Source organism: Panicum virgatum, chromosome 1N, assembly GCF_016808335.1.
Source record: "Panicum virgatum strain AP13 chromosome 1N, P.virgatum_v5, whole genome shotgun sequence".
Lineage (NCBI taxonomy): Eukaryota > Viridiplantae > Streptophyta > Magnoliopsida > Poales > Poaceae > Panicum > Panicum virgatum.
The window spans coordinates 52268362-52285041 of record NC_053145.1 but is presented as its reverse complement, the minus strand read 5'-3'; the positions used below and the strand labels follow the sequence as shown (position 1 = coordinate 52285041).

General features: G+C 48.9%; 1 long non-coding RNA gene across 1 annotated transcript; it reads left to right on the top strand.

Annotated features, from left to right (window-relative positions):
• Positions 1–2343: 2343 nt before the first annotated feature.
• LOC120656564 lies at positions 2344–4952 on the top strand. The gene is made up of 2 exons (XR_005667949.1): positions 2344–2981; positions 4720–4952. It is a non-coding gene; the product is annotated as an uncharacterized LOC120656564 (long non-coding RNA).
• Positions 4953–16680: the final 11728 nt, after the last annotated feature.

The window sequence follows — 16680 nt, the reverse complement described above, 5'->3', positions numbered from 1 at the left end:
TAAATTGAAACTATAGGGAGGATGTATCACTGTTGAAGCTATGTACAACTACCTCGCCCTCTACCAAAGAATCAAGAACAGAATGACGTCGGTTCTCTTACAGCCTCCACCATGAGCACGTACTCGTGTGTTTGTGAAATCACCAAGCAGACGACGAGTTCCTATTAATACATTCTGCTAATGACAACATAGAAATAAAGAGAGATCAAAAGTGCAACTTTTGCTAATAACAACATAGAAATAAAGAGAGATCAAAAGTGCATAAGGATCCACTTTATAAGAAGATCAAACAATAGTCAGGTTGTACCTCTGATAGAGGGGACTCAATAGCTAGGCTGTTTTCAGTAGATTGTATCTCCAAATTGTGGTACCCTTTAGCCATGACAAGTGGATCCTCTGTAAGCACATTCATTAGTGTACTGTAGAGTTAGAGTGAAGGTTCTATCCTTACGCATTCTAGTTGAGAATGAATGAACAAACCAAATCACTCTGACAACTTCATTGACATCTCATTGCACGTTTTAAATTCTTGACCTGGGAATGCATGTACCAATAACAACTAATATCAATGGTAATCTAAAGGAAAAAAAATCAAATGCTCAAATTACTCGATGAGCTAATTTTGTTCAGGTAGCACAGTACAGAAAATTTAATTAAAGCATCTTAATAATACTAATTGGAGGTTCCTTTGGAGCCTCCACCTAAAGCCACCTAGGATCCTAGGTGGACACTCTAAAAAAATAGAGAAATTATATAAATTCTCACAAAAATCAGAAACATCCAGCCATCAATTCAACAATTTTAATTATAATAACCATCGGATCTGTTATCTTTTCTAATAAATTATCCACCTCTGTCATTATGAAAATAGACTAAAGTAACCCCCTAAACATGTACCTAAATTACCCACCTCTGCCATTATTAAAAAACTAAAGTAACCCCCTAATTTTTGTGTAAATTATCCACCTATGCCATTATAAAAATAATACAAATATCCTCCTAAATTTGCATATAAACTATCCAATTATGTCACTATTATTACAAGTTAAATTATTCATAAATCTGAATCTAAATTATATAATTATAATAATATATTAAAGTGCACCAATATAAATTCTAAATTACTGTTACTATCACTATTAATATATTATTTATATAAAAATACTACCAACGCTATATGTCATCATATATTCATGTATGATGGAAGAGATAATAATACCAATTCACGAACAAATAGTTCAACTAAACATATAGGTGTACAAATGAAATCTATTGTAACTAAACAATAAAAATATATATTTTAAAGTATGTGTTAGAATATTTAATAGATGAAAAAAGCGTGAGAAAGATAGTTATAACTATTGACCTTATTTTTATATTAATTTTAATTAGCCCGTGCGGAAGCACGGTTTGATAGACTAGTATTGTAAATTGAAAATCAATCACCATAGGAAATTGGTACAGAAGATCATTGGAGGTACATATTCGAAACAAGATTGAGACAAGATCATCCGCCATTGCATCATTCTTAATAAAAAAAACGTGCCGAGATACGGTCGAGTGGCTTCAAACCATAACCCATGTGTGCGTGCGTGTTGCCGGGAGAGGGGAAACTCTGCGGGATTTGCTATTCCTTTGCCGCTATGGAGATGCTTTGCAAGAACGGTTTATCCACTGTCACCCGATCGACCAATATCAATAACGCGCCTATTGCTTATCCACTGCCGGCTGGCGGCTGCCGCCGCGCGCAGGCGCAGGCACCGGAGGTTCAGGTTCACCACCAGACCACGGCACGGTTAACTAGCTTGCACGCCGCTCCAAGCCTCCAGCAGCGAGTGCCCGGGAGTCCAGGAACCCGGTGGACCTCTCCCTTCGAACGAGCCGCGTGCGCCCTTCGATCGATGCGCGGGACAGTGGGCCACTGTGAGTGTTAGGAATAAATCTGACTGTTCGCGTGTGTGCAAGTGAGTCTGTTAGCTTGTTAGTTGTGCGTGTGTGCGTGCATAGGTTCAGGCTAGTTAGTTAGCATGTGTTAGTCGAGTTCGTGCTCGTGTGTGCAACGGGGGCATGGCACTTGTGTGTGCTCGCGCCGCACGTCATGCTCGCCACGCCTTGGAACCCCAACGCGCCGCCATCCACTCCCAGCTCGATCGATCTGGATGCACGACGCGAGCACACACAAGTGCCATGCCCCCGTCGCACACACACGAGCACAAACTCGACTAACACATGCTAACTAACAAGCCTGAACCTATGCACGCACAACTAACAAGCTAACAGACTCACTCGCACACACGCGAACAGTCAGATTTATTCCTAATAATCACTGTAACATCTCAGATATTTTACCTAGTTGTGGGCCCTAGTTGTCATCTCCTCTTCCTCCTCCCGTGCCTATCCTCGCTCTCGAAGCCTCCCGAACCGGCCAGCTCGCTCCCATGCCCAACTTTGCCACGGCGCCGTCCGTGCATGACGCGCGCGACCCTCATCTCCTCTAGGCCGTGCTGCCCCTCCTCCTTCTGCACGTGCCCATCCCTCCTCTCCTCCTTAGACCACGCCAATCCTTCCTGCTCGCACTTGAGCTCGCCACCGCAGCCTGCCATGGCCACCGAGATCTGCTCGGCGGTGAACTCCCACTTCCGGTCATCATCTTCGGCAACCAAAGGCTAGAATCGACTTCCCTCGACTCGCTAAAGCTCATGCTCTCCTCATTTTATCGCGTTCCACGAGGTTCCACGCTCGATCCCGAGCCATGCCACCGCCCGCATGCTGTTGCTCGCCGCGAGCCGCGCGCACGAGCCTCTGTGCCGCGCCGCCGAGCGCCCACACTTCGTCCGACCCTGCTGAACTCTCCCATGGCCGCCCTGTCGCCGGCTACTCACCGGAGCGCCGCCACACGCCGCCACCATCGCCATCCGAAGTACTGCTCCCGTCGCCGGCCCTCCTCCGGCCACCCCGGCATCAACCGAGACCACCCACAGGTAGCTCTCATGTCCCTCATGCTCCCTCACCCCTCCCTCGCCGCCGGCAAGCCACCCCATCGCCGGAATCGGCGTTTTCCCAAGGTCCTCTGCTCCAAATCGCGACCAGGGGCTCCACGCGACAATTGAAACAAGTTCAGGGGCCTATCTGCGCAACCGTAAACTCATATGAATAGTGCTGCGAAGGGTTATTTTGTAATAAATTGGCTGAAACTTTGAAAAATCATAGTAAATCATAGAAAAATCAAAAAATGCAAACTAAAATTTGTTGGATTCCTTGTTCTAATATCTACAACTTTTCTTACAGGTTGATCTTCAGTTTCTAAATAGTTTTTCTCTAGTTTAAATATTAGTTTAAGTGGTTGTAAACTTTGAAAATGCATAGTAAATCATGGAAAAATCATAAAATAGAAAATAAAGATGTTTTGGAATACTTGTGATTAGATATATGCAATGAACCTATAATATGACATGTGCTGGTAGGAAAATATTGTCTTAGAATTTTATTCATGATTGTTAGGGATAAAATCATATATGTAGTTATGTTGCTCCTTTTTGCTGTGAAATTTTTATAGTAGGTTAGTCATGTGATGTATGTTCTGTGGTAAAAATTTCAGAATTATTGATGCATGTATGACTGAGTTATTGATTTAAGTTGGATAGTGCTTAATAAATTGTTATGAATAATAGAAAGGTGTAAAAATAGAAAATGTGCTAAACTTGTTTAATGCCTAGTAAATTATAGTTTGAACCATAAGTGATGAAATTTATTTTGTTATGCTCCTCACGACTAGATATATGCTTTGGGTAGATAAAATGGCATGCTTTAGTTTAATGTTTTGTTGGAAATCAATAATTGCTTGTTAATGCTTTATGTGGATAATTTGTAATAATTCTTTAAATGAAGTTGTAACAATTCAAATGCTTTAGCAATTTCATGGTAAACTAGTGATAATGTTTGTAGTTTAAGGTAAGAATTTCATATCCTGAGTTACTAATTTACCTCATAATAGGCTTGTTTAATATTAAGAACATGGATATTAGGTTTAGAAGAAAATAAACATTTGTTTTGTACATATGATGTCATGACTGATGATTAGTCATCGGAGCTAGCTTTCATGAGCTGTCTAACAAAATTTTGAAACACTTTAATTACTTCTGACCTGTTGGTTGTATGAAGTGCTTGTGTGTTAAGCTAGTGTAGGGTTGATGCAACTATTGATAAGCATCTCTCTGTATGTTGTCTGTGTCTGCTCTCTAATTGTGCAAACTTCTTTATAAATACTATAATGAATGGTAAATTCAGTTATTAAATTCTTGTTCATGTATAAATCATATTAAATCTGAAATATCAGAATGTGGTTTGTCTTTATTTACCTTGCTTATGCTTGCTCGCTTGTTACATCAAGTTCTAGTTTAATCCTTCTTGCTTTATCGTATTGCTTGGCTTTTCTAAATAAGTTTAGTAATGCTTTCTAGAAGGAAATACTTCAGGCTAAAATAAATTAAATGAACTCTAGTATTTCAGCACCAACCCAATTGCCTTTGAGTTTGTTTGTTGTGTTTACTCGATAAATAATTGCCCAATCATGTCTTTCTTTTAATCGTATCGTATTACATGGCATTATGCTCGTGTCCATGCAATCGTGACATTGTGCCAGCCTCGCTTGTCCTTTTTGCTGTATCATCTACTACACTGTCGTGCATTCAGACATCCGCATTGGTGCATCTCATTTAGGTACGCTAGATGTACAACGCATGGAGGTGAAGTACATGATTTTGGAGCCGAGTCAGAAGACGGTGAATGGTGGACACATCTAGAAGATGGATGAATGGATCCCGATGTGCATGACCGAAGGAAGGTACTTGCCAAGCGAGTATCATCTAACTAATACTGACTCAGTGTTAATCCTAGACAAGCCCCGGTGCATAACCCACTATTTTAAATTATGAATTATTATATGTGTATTACTTGTGCATTATGTTGTTAGAAGTTGCTTGGAACCTTAATTACATGATCCCTAGGTTCCCTTGGTCTTATACTAGTATGGATAGGTCGATAGCACTGCTATGCTTAAATAAGTCTCGGTAGAAGTCGAGTGATTTCCTGTCACTCGCAAACTATAGGGCAAAAGTCGAGTAATTTCCGTTTCCTCGCGAGATTTATAGTTATCTTTATATTCCAGTATATGAGATATGGAATACGATATGGAATGAATGGAAGTTTGAGACCGGACGGGGGAATGATGATGAGATATAGGTATGGCAACAGGACAGGGTTCCTGGTGTCTTAGCCTCGTCTGTGTCGATTGAGGACCGTACCGTTGTTGGCCATGCTGATCATGTTTGAACTATACTAACCGCATGCCGGGAGGAGGTAGTCGAAACCGGTAAGCCTAGTACTGCCTTGTTTCGAAAGTACATAACTTCATCACCACCCCTTAGGGCGAGTTGGGTAGTCGCAGAGAATTGGGATGCATATGTTTACTTTTGGTGGTCTCTCGTTGAGCCCGGCTGACTATATGTAGGTGGGGCGGTTTTGTAGTTCGAAGTGGGGAGGGGAATGGTTGGTCTGTATGGTCCGACGGGGCTAATACGTGCCGTGTTGGTTAGGTTCACCTTGCAAGGTTAAATCGGATCGATTCGCCGTTAGTCGCTCTCGGACATGAGCACCTTGATCTCCGAGTCACATCGTAGTAAGGAAATGAAACAAAACGAGTTGCTAAATGTTGATGTTATCTAATTAATTATGTTTTCCACCTTGGTTGCTATAGATATGCAAATCATAGATATTTAGCCAATTTATTGTTATAATTTGGAGCTAAAATTTTGAAGTTAAGGATCTATTTTAACTTTTTGGCAAAACAAACCCACCAGCCAAAAACCTTGCATGTCTAGATATTGGGCTAAGTATACCTTTAGTCGAGTAAGTCTTCCTGAGTATTAGTATACTCAGGGTTTGTTGTTTACCCTATTTCTGGCATAGGAGCTAACCCGGATTCACATCGGTGGGCTCGATGTGACGGCCTCACGTCTCCGTAGTTATCGCTTTATTTCAATTTATTTCAATTGGTTTCTAATTAAAATCTTGCTCAGGTTAGACTCTCACCGTTGATATTATCTATTATGTGAATTTTAATTTGTAAAAGTCATTTTGTAAATACCTTAATATTGTTTACTATTTTGTAAAATTGTAACATGCTGGTACCGTCTGCACTCGCCATCGCGCGAGACTTCTGGTGTGTTTTGATCGGCCTGTGGGTTAAAAACAGGCTGTCAGGTTACACTTAATTAATCTAATGGGCCTCATACGTTCAAATAATGGTCATTACGCTTAATTAATCCGTTTAACTTGGCAGTTCTGTCATAATCACCCCCCTAAACCTGACTTGTCGTTGCCAGAGTTGCCGCAGCTGCCGTCGTCTTCATCGCCACGGCCGCCGCTACGGCCTCGACCAGACGCGGCCACCTCTGCATGCACCGTCTCCGCGCAAACTTGCATGCTTGCTGCCGGAGTTGATGATGCTGCTCTTCTCGTCGTCGTCGCCACAGCTGCAACTACGGCCTCCACGCTCGACGCGAACCATGCATCATACGTCGCCTCCGCAGGCACCCGACGACCTTCGTCATCTTCCTCAGCGACACACGCCGAGCTCCTTCTCCACCGGCGACACACTCCGTCATCCACGGCACTGGCGACACATGCCACTGAACGCATCACGCCGGGTAGGATCGACACACGATCCACTGCCGCAGCGCCACCACTGGCGAGCATGCACAGGTCGACACACGGCCTGACGACCTCGCCGCACCTCCGCCAACACCCTCACGTCGCCGGCCACCACCAGTGCGCCTCCGGCGATGGGAATGAATCCCATGACGAACCTACGCTCTTGATACCAATTGTTGGAGCCGAATGGAATAAGACAAACCAACATACGGGCCATTCGGCGGTCGGAGCGTTGGTCGCCATGTCGTCGATCCTCGGTTCCAACAGTTGGCTCCCCCGCAGGCCGCAGGTTTGAGAGCAGGAGTAGAGTCGGCTCTGCGAGTTGCCAACAAGACGAGGACCGGGGGGAAGCACTGCGCGGCCACGCTTTTGGCCACAGGGCGGCGCCGTGCATGGCGATTGGCAAAGGGCCAAAGGGGGAATAACGCAGAGGAGCGGCAGCAGCCAGTAGGTGGCCCCGGCCGGCGGGACGGCTGCTTGGGCATGAAGCAGGCAGGTGACCGGCGAACAGAAGGACACTGTTCCAAATCCCCGGCCCATGCATTCGCTTGTATCCTAGGCTGCTAGTGCTAGCGACGGACCTGTTAAAGTTTAACCGAACCGATCGAGCCCACTCTCGGCCTCTCTCGGGTAGGGGATTATTCAGCAGAGCAAGAGCTACGACCAGAGAGCCGAGGAGCTACGCGAAGCCGGCCCTGGCCGCCACCGTGGCCGTGTACCGGCCGGCAGGAGTACGCGACTGCCTGCTGCATGTCACGTACGCCGGCGACTGACTGTCACGGACAGGCCTTCTCTGGAGCAACTGCCAAGTGGGCCAGACAATGGGAACGGGTGAAGATACAAAAGGGAAAGGATCAGGACCCGTAAGGGACATCGAACAGATAGGCCTGACGGTGGGCCGTGAAAATCCGAGGGCCTTGTGGGCCTCCAAACTCGTAAGCCAAGATTTTAGAACTCATTATGAGCTTATCAGTTAAAGGGTAGGATTGAATTGGGCCGTGCTTCAAAAGGATTAAAGGGTAGGATTGAATTGGACCGTGCTTCAAAAGGATTGGCGCAGTCCGGATTTAGGATTTGGCACATGCTAACCAATGGATAGGAACTAAGGGTCTGGCCCGTGGATAATAGGAAAGGGCTCCTCCTCCTCCTTCTCTTTGTGTACATGTCTGGATTCAGTAATTAGGGAGATTCAATATTTTTCTTTTGTGTACATGTCTGGATTCAATAATCAGGAGATTCATTATTTTTCTTTTGTGTACATATTTGGATTTAGTAATAAGGAGATCCAAATTTTTGGAATTTTTATACGCAGAACCATTCAGGCTGTTTTTTTTTGTTCGCAACCAATTCCTGTGTTTGGATTTAGAAATAGAGACTCAGTTATAAAAATTTTAGTAGACCTGTGTTTGGATTTAGAAATAGAGACTGTGTAATTCACATTTAGTAATCCTGGTTTTGCATGATCATCTTCTGAGTTGTCATCCAGTAATAGGGAGATCAAATTTTCAGAATGGCTAGTTTTTCCGTTCACAATTAGTTTCTGTGTTTGGATTTAGAAATAGAGGCTCAGTAATAAATATTTTTCAGCAGACACATTGATTCAGTAATCCAGTAATGCACATTCAGTAATCCTGTTTTTCGCAAGATCATCTTCTGAGTTGTTACCCTCCATCCGTACTCAGAGGAAATCGACCAGCTTACTTAGTTTTTTATGCAATTTGTACTAATTTTCCTGCTGTTCAGTATTATGTACATCTAATAATTTTTTCACGGATTTAACACCGTCTTATTTCATAGTACATCATTTTTTTCATTCAACAAAGGTGTGCCAAGAGATATATACACCCGCAGGTGCTGAATCCGGGCCAGGGGAAGGCCGCGTAGCTGCGCCTGATAGCAATGCAGAAACCGGGGACGCCATCAAGCGCCTACTAACAAGGCTGATTGCTGGCCTCAATTGATTCATTGCAGTATCACTGGCTTCCATATCGAAGCAGAGTGCTACAAAGATAAAGAAAAACCAATGCAAATCACTACATTGCAGCCATGTTTCACACTCCCCCCCCCCCCCAACAAGAATACTGAACTATTGGATTGAAATTACTGACAAAAAAATACTAGTACTACTAAACTATTGAACGACCTGAGATTGAATAGAGCTTCTGAATACTAGTACTACTAAAAATATTGGACTACTGATCTTCATGAGATCCGAATAGATCTCCGATACTCCTAGAAAATTACTAAAAGTAAAAAAATATTGAACTAGTAATTTTTATATCTGGTAACTCAATATAGCTTGAATAGGACAATACTGAACCATCTATTCTACCTTGTTCAAGACTAAATGTGATCATCTAGTATATCTGGTAATACTAGATGACCGAACAAAATGAGATTGAATAGAGCTCACAGCTCAGTAACAAAAAAAAACTACTAAAACTAAAAACTATTGAGCTCGTGAGTACTCCGCAACATAGTTTGAATAGGCTAATTACTGAACCATAAAAAGCCAAATACTGATCTCCAAGGCTAAGAACAAAAACTAAAAATCATGCCATAAATTACTAAACTCAATCGCAGCAAAATACACGGAGAGAAGTTATAACAGGAGGAGTAGTAGCTCATTGACTGAGATAAGAAGTCAAGTTCTTCAGTAATTTTTCGATTTTCAGTGCAAGGTTTCAGTAATTTTTTCATCCCCAATCTCGCTACGGTACATCTCCAGGCACGGGGGCACTCGCCGCAACAAGCCCGTGCGGCCGCCTCCGTGTCGCAGCACCCCCGCAAGCAGCCTACGCAGCCTGCCTGCACCTCGTGTGGGCTGGCGCCGGCCCGTCCGGCTGCCTCCCCAGCGCCGCAGCACCCCAGCAGCGGCACCACCGCCCACCTGCGCCGGCCCGTGCGGCCGCGCTCCCCTGCGTCGCAGCATCCCTGCAAGCGAGACCGCCGCGGCTACTCCCCATGCCGCCACCGCTCCCTGCGAGGCCGCGCTGCTGGTCCCCCGTGCAGGCCGCCCAGTCTCTCCCAGCGTGCCTCCTGCTCGCGCTCGCCTCTCGCCGCGTTCTGCGCGGCTCGCGGCTCGCGGCTCGCGCTCGCTTCCGTTTCCGCCCCCGACGCCGATAGCGCCGCGCCACAGCCATGCCCCCCCTCCGCCGGTGCCAATACGGAGTGGTCTCACACTTGCCGCTCGCGTGCTCCGCTCGCTCGCGGCTCGTGCTCGCGGAATAGAGAAGCTGCACAGGTGGGGATGGGTTGGGTCGAGGGGTGGGCTGGATTGGTTTGGATTAGCTGGTTGGGTTGGCTATGTGTAGAATCTCATTCTACACCTAGGGTGTAGAATAGCACTATATATATATATATATATATATATATATATATATATATATATATGGGTTGGATAAGGATTAGGGTTGATTCCTAGAGTAAGAGGGCCGGAGTGGGGTTAGGAGAGGATCACGGCCCATTGTCAGGGCTACGAACAGACATCGACGAACTCGTCTTCCTCCTCAGAACTCTATTCTCCTTGTATCTCTTGCTATTCTTGATCCCTAACCCTAGTTCTTGCTATTTCCCACCCAATCTCTCCAATCCTTCTTCAAATTTGTACCCAGAATACCCAAGTAATCTTGCTATTGTGATTTGGAGGTCGAGGATCATAACAATTGGTATCAGAGCCTTGTTCTTCAGCAACAAGCCCAAAGAGGCGCGAGGTTATCCGTAACCTCGCACTAAGCCTCTGGGCAGCTGGGCACAAAAGCCCGGACCTGACAGTTGGGGACAACGACCTCCGGGTCCGCTCCCCACGAGGTGGCAGGTCCGGCGCTGCCACGTGTCCACCTGGACGAAGTGCTCAGGTCCGGCTTCCACGGGTCCGGACTCCTGCGGACTGGTCCCGAACCCCTGTGGGCTGGTCCTGGAACCCCACATGTGGAAGCCGGACCTCCAGGAGGCCTGAGCCTTCGAGCTAGTCAGGGCGCCCGGACCCCGCTCCCCGCTCAGGAAGGGGTCCGGAGCCGCCACGTGCCCCTGTAGTCGTGGCCGCCAAACCTCCAGGTCCGGCGCCGCCACGTGTCCCTGTGGGCGCGACCGCTGACCTCCGGGTCCGGTGCCGACACGTGTCCCACAGGCGCAAACCTTCCGCCGGAAGCCAACCCGCCTGCCGCATTAAATGCAGGCGGAGGAGGCGTGCGCAGTTAGAGCAGGGCATGGGCCGCCCTCTGACGGGTTGGACAGGCACGAATGACAACACGGTAAGCCCGCCAGTTACCGAGGCGGCTCGTCAGTTACCAAGGCCAGCATTAAAGACTCAATGTCGCGCGCATGGGCGACGAGTCATGATGACCAGCTACTGACTGGAGCAACAGTGCACGCTACTATAGTGGACTGAGTCAGTAGTTCGGCGCTTCATCATGATCTCGATGCGCGGCTGCAGAGGCTAGACTCTACTCCGACAGGACAGCTCAAGACCATGCCTGGTCAGAAAATTCGTATGTTGTAAGATAATATATCGCCGGGTCCACATGTCGGGGCCCCGCTCAGTGTACGTGCTCCCCTTGGTCATATAAAAGGGAGAGCACGCACGGTAGGATAACAAGTTCACACAGACACAAGTTCTCGGGACTTTTTCCAGGTCTCTCTCCTCCTCCACACTCTCGCTCAAGCCCAGGGCTCTAGCAAGCTCTCATAGATCACTCTCTAAGCTCTGGCAATACAACTCACAGTGGACGTAGGGTATTACGCTCCGGCGGCTCGAACCACTCTAGATCCTTGTGTGTTTTTCGTGTTCATACGCCTCTAGATCGAGCATTTATTGGCTGTCCCCAAGCTCATCCTGCACTTAGGATTAGACGGGTGCAATCCGCCACCCTACTGGAGAAATCCTCCGACATTCCCATGGAAGCCGGCCCTGACCACTTCGTCCAGGTGGACACGTGGCAGTGCCAGACCTGCCACCTCGTGGGGAGCGGATCCGGAGGTCGTTGTCCCCAACTGTCAGATTCGGGCTTTTGTGCCCAGAGGTTTAGTGCGAGGTTACGGATAACCTCGCGTCTTTTGGGTTGTTGATGTGGGAGCAAGGTTAACCTAACCGGTGGGAACCGGTCCGGTTTGACCGGTTACCGGTCAAACCGGTCCGGTCCGGTTCCGGTTTCGGCCGGTACCCAACCAGCCAAAATTCAAATTTTAAATTTGAATTCAAAAAATGAAAAATTCCCAAAAAATTCCTAAAAATACTTCAAGGTGTGATGAATCTAATGGTGTCAAATTTTCTCAAAAATTCATTCATTTAGTATAGTTTGTGGGAATTTAAAGTTAAATCAAAAAAGAAAAAGAAAAAAATGGGCCGGCCCATGAAGGCCCACCGATCAAACTGGTCAAACTGGCCGGTAAACCGGTCAAACCGGCCGGTAAACCGGTTGCATGGGAGCTTTTGAATTTCAAACCGGTCAAACCGGCCGGTAAACCGGTAAAACCGGTCGGTAAACCGGTCAAACCGGCCGGTAAACCGGTCGGAACCGGTTGCATGGGAGTTTTTGAATTTATTTGAATTTGGATTTGAATTCAACCGGTTTCCACCGGTTACCGGCCTAACCGGTCCGGTAAACCGGTACCGGAGGGCGGCGGTTAGGCCGGTCCGGTAGGATTTTAAAACCCTGTGTGGGAGAGGGTACCCTGTATGACTGTACCGACACCCCCGCTCGCACCACTGCCGATCCGGAGTCTGCCTCCATCGATTCCATGTCGAAGAGGATGGATGGGTTGCTACGAAAGATGGAGGAGGCGCTTTCAAGGATGGGTACCACCCCCAATCCCACCGCGTCTATGACATGGTCGTCGGCGTCCTCGATTCCGTCATCTTCACCGGTGTCCCCAACCCCACCTGCTGCACCGACTTCCTGCTCGGTGGGTGATGTGCGCGCTCAAGGGCTTGGTGCGGCTGCAGGCGCTGATCCACGGGCAGGCGGTGCGGCGCCAGACGACGGCCACACTGCGGGGCCTCGAGTCCCTGATGAGGATCCAGGCCCGACACCGCTCCAGGACTGGCGGGCCCGACCACCCGGCGGCGCTCGACAGCGCGTACGACTGCAACGACGACCACGCCTTCCTGCTTCGCCACGGCCGGGATCTCTACGTCACCGCGGTCCACGAGCAGCGGCGGCAGCAGGCGGGCAGCAAGGGGTGGGACAGAAGTATCCTGTCCAAGGAGGAGATGCGCGCCTTGACCCGAAGCCGGGCGGAGGCCACCCTCAAGCGCGTGCGTGCGCTGCAGTACGCCTCCCTGCAGAGGGAGCGACTGGGTGTGCAGAGGCCGCCGCTGCCCAGGGACGAGGAGGTGGACGCGCTCCACCGGCGCTGGAGCTGACCTTGACTGCCAAAGCATGCTGCTGCAAGACAACGGCAACCCCACCGATGTCCTCTCCATCCCAGAGCCATGCGGCAGGGGAGCCAATCTCGAGCACCAAGATGGCTAGCTGCAAGTCAACAGTGACTCCACAAATGCCATCGTCGAGTTCTTTGGCAATTTCCAGCAAGCCATCCAACTTTTCCATGGCTGCCCAGAAGGTGTTTGACGAAAATCCGCCCCAACAGGACATATTCGTGGGAGGTGTTCTTGAAACAGTGGAGCACAACTTGTTCACCATGCTGTCCAATGATGTTTCCTCAACCAGCAGCAGTTCCATCAGTAAGGCCCTGTTTAGTTCCCACCCCGTAAACGCAAAAAAACCGTGAACGTAAAAAAGTGCAAAGAAATCTTGCTAATTTGAAGTACTAAATGAAGTCTATTTACAAAACTTTTTGCATGGTTGTGCTGTAAATCGCGAGACGAATCTAATGAGCCTACTTAATCCATGATTTGCAACAGTGATGATACAGTAACCATCCGCTAATTATTGCTTAATCATGGATTAATTAGCATCATTAGATTCGTCTCGCGATTTACAACCCAACCATGCAAAAAGTTTTGTAAATAGACTTCATTTAATACTTCAAATTGGCAAGATTCCCACGCAAAAAAATTTTGCGTTTACACCCTAAGGAAACTAAACAGGGCCTAAGCCAATTGTACACATTTCTCCAACTTCAATGATGCTAGATTCTGTGGGTTTTCTTGCACATGTGGAAATGCCAAAGAAAACTGTTGAGCAAGTGTTATGCATTCCGCCACCTGGTCGATTCTCTGAGTGCTATGAGCTTGACTTGTTTTCATTGCGGCGATTCTCAAGGGTGTTTTCATGGTGCTGTGCATTTGGAGTACATCTCAAGTCTATGGGAGGCAGAGGCAACCAGAATCTGTGGCCTCTACTTGTACACTTTGATCTTGCAGCTTATGGGCTTGATGTGTTACCATTTTCATGGCCTTTTGATGATTTAGCTGTTGCAGTTCATGACAACATGCTCAAGATGGCACGGGATGATCAAATACTCACTTCAATGGCAACAAAGACAAGTTTGCTGTAACAAATGAATTCAGTGATCGACATCTGAGTTTGTCCATCACTCGACCATGGGATCCTGGAGTCTTGACTTCATTTTGTGGAAACCAACACAAAGCTAATGTTTTCCAGCAATAATTTCAGATTGCTGTTTGGCCGCCACCTATTTGGACATGGAGTTCAAATCTGCACCAATTCAACAATTCCTTTGTTTCCCTGCATGCCTTGGAAGAATTATTACTGAATGAAATTATGGAGGTATATGCAAGCATTTCTAGGCCCCGTTTAGTTTTCAAAAAAAATTTCTACAGTACTCGTCACATCGAATTTTTAGATACATACATGAAGTATTAAATATAATTAAAAGAAATAACTAATTACACAGTCTGACTGATTCCTACTATATGAATCTAACGATGTTAATTAATCCATGATTGAACATTAATTATTAAATAACAACGAAACCTGCTACACTATCCAAACTCAATTTTTTTCACCAACTAAACACACCCCTAGTGCTCTTGATGAACCTGAACTGGCAAGGGTGCCCACCAGTTATTGAGTAGCGCGCATTGCATTTATTGTTGTCTTCCGTCTTCTGACAGTCTGCTGACCCATTTTTTGGTTGGAGACCGTTATAGATGGCCATTCGGGCCGCCCGGCCCGGCCCTGGCCCGAGCACGGGCTGGCCCGTTCATAGCCGGGCCGTGCCTAGCCCGGCCCAATATCGCAGCGGGCCGTGCCGTGCTAGCCCACGGGCTCTCCCGGCGGCCCAGGCACGGGCCCACGGGCCTGTTTCGTGCCGGGCCAGCCCGCGGAGCCCGGCCTACTTGTCGGCTCGGGCCTCCTGCGGCCCACGATGGGGCGCGCCGCCGCGCCGGTACTCAGTCGCGGGAGCGGCGACGGCGGCGGTGGAGAGGCTACGGCGGCGGAGAGGCCAGAGTAGAGCAGGAGGGGCGAGAGGAAGTGCGGCGACGGCGGCGGAGAGGCGAGGTAGGGTGGCGGCGCGAGTAGAGCTCCCACTCCCAGTCCGGCGGCGCTAGATCTAGCCGGCTAGGGTCGCGGGGAATGGGTGCGCGGTCGATGGCGGGGTGAGGGAGCGGAGGCCGGAAGGGGCGGCGTGGACGGCGGGGCGAGGGAGCGGAGGTCGGAGGCTCGGAGCTCGGAGGGGCGGCGTGGATGGCGGGGCGAGGGAGCGGGGTCGGAGGGGGCGGCGACACGGCGTCGACGACGGGGGGAGCTCTTGGAGGCTCGGATGGAGCGGAGGCCGGAGGGAGTGGCGTGGACGGCGGGGCGAGCCCTCGGAGGGAGCGAACGTCGGAGGGGGGCGGCTTCCCGGGCACTGCCGGCGCCCGGAGGGAGACGGGGCGTCGGCGCGTGCTGGAGGGGAGGGGGAGTGGAGTTGCGGGTGGGGGGTTGGGGGAAGAGGACGAGTCGGGGGGAGGGGGAGTGGAGTCGCTGTAAAGCCGTGGGCTGGGCTGTGTGCTTCTGTAGGCCTTTGGAGTTAGCGGGCCGCTACCGGGCCGGCTTGCTAACTCCGTGCCGGGCCGTGCCAGCTCACGGGCTGGGGTGACGGCCCAAGCCCGGGCACGGGGAGCGGGCCGAGCCAGCCCTGGCACGATTTGGACCGAGCCGGGGCGTGCTTGGGCCGAGCCAAATTGGCCGTGCTTCGGGCGGGCTAACGGGCTGCGGGCTGCATGGACATCTATAGAGACTGTTCTGTATTACTGTAGTAATTTAGCATCTAATTACGGTCTAATTAGATTCATTACATTCGTCTCGCGATTTACAGACAAACTGTGCAATGCATTTTTTATTTTGTCTAGATTTAAGTCTCCGTGCAGGTATCGAAAAAAAATTTAGAATTTTAAACTTTGCTATTAAACAAGGCGCAAGTCAACCAGCCTTGTGCTGCAAGGTGAGTAGTACTGAACCAGCACGAGGCACACGGCACGGCATCTCTGCTGGCTGTGTGGAATGGCGGTACGCTGCGCGAGAGGGGCAGGGCCGGGCATCTTTACAGTTCAGAGCCCGAGAAGTTGCGTCCAGCTTTGCCACGAACCCGGTCGGTCGGGGTGGGCGCGGCGCGCAGGTGCACAGCACAGCCACAGGGCACACAACGGCCTCGACCTTTCAGAGCGCGGCAGCGCGACTGTGCCTCGCGCAGGCGCTGCCGCAGCCTTTCGCCGCTTGCCCCCCCGCGCCGCAGCGGGAAAGCGAGGTCTCGCGAGGGAAAAGCGACCGACGGGCCGGGCGAAAGGGAATTCTTTGATTCTTTCTTTCCTCTTCTCGTCCAGTCGTCTCCTCTCTCCCCAGTCCCAGTGTTATCATTGCTGTAATCTGCATTCTGTAGCTACCCTGGATTGATGGGCATTGCACATCTAAAAAAAATCCAATGGCCATGGATTCTTGTGCAGCATCAACAGGCTAGGGTCAAAGGAATTCGAAATTAGCGAGCTTTTTGGCCGGAGTACATGATTAGCATCGCGATCAGATGGAGAATTTATCGCTAATTGACTGTGACAATAAGAAA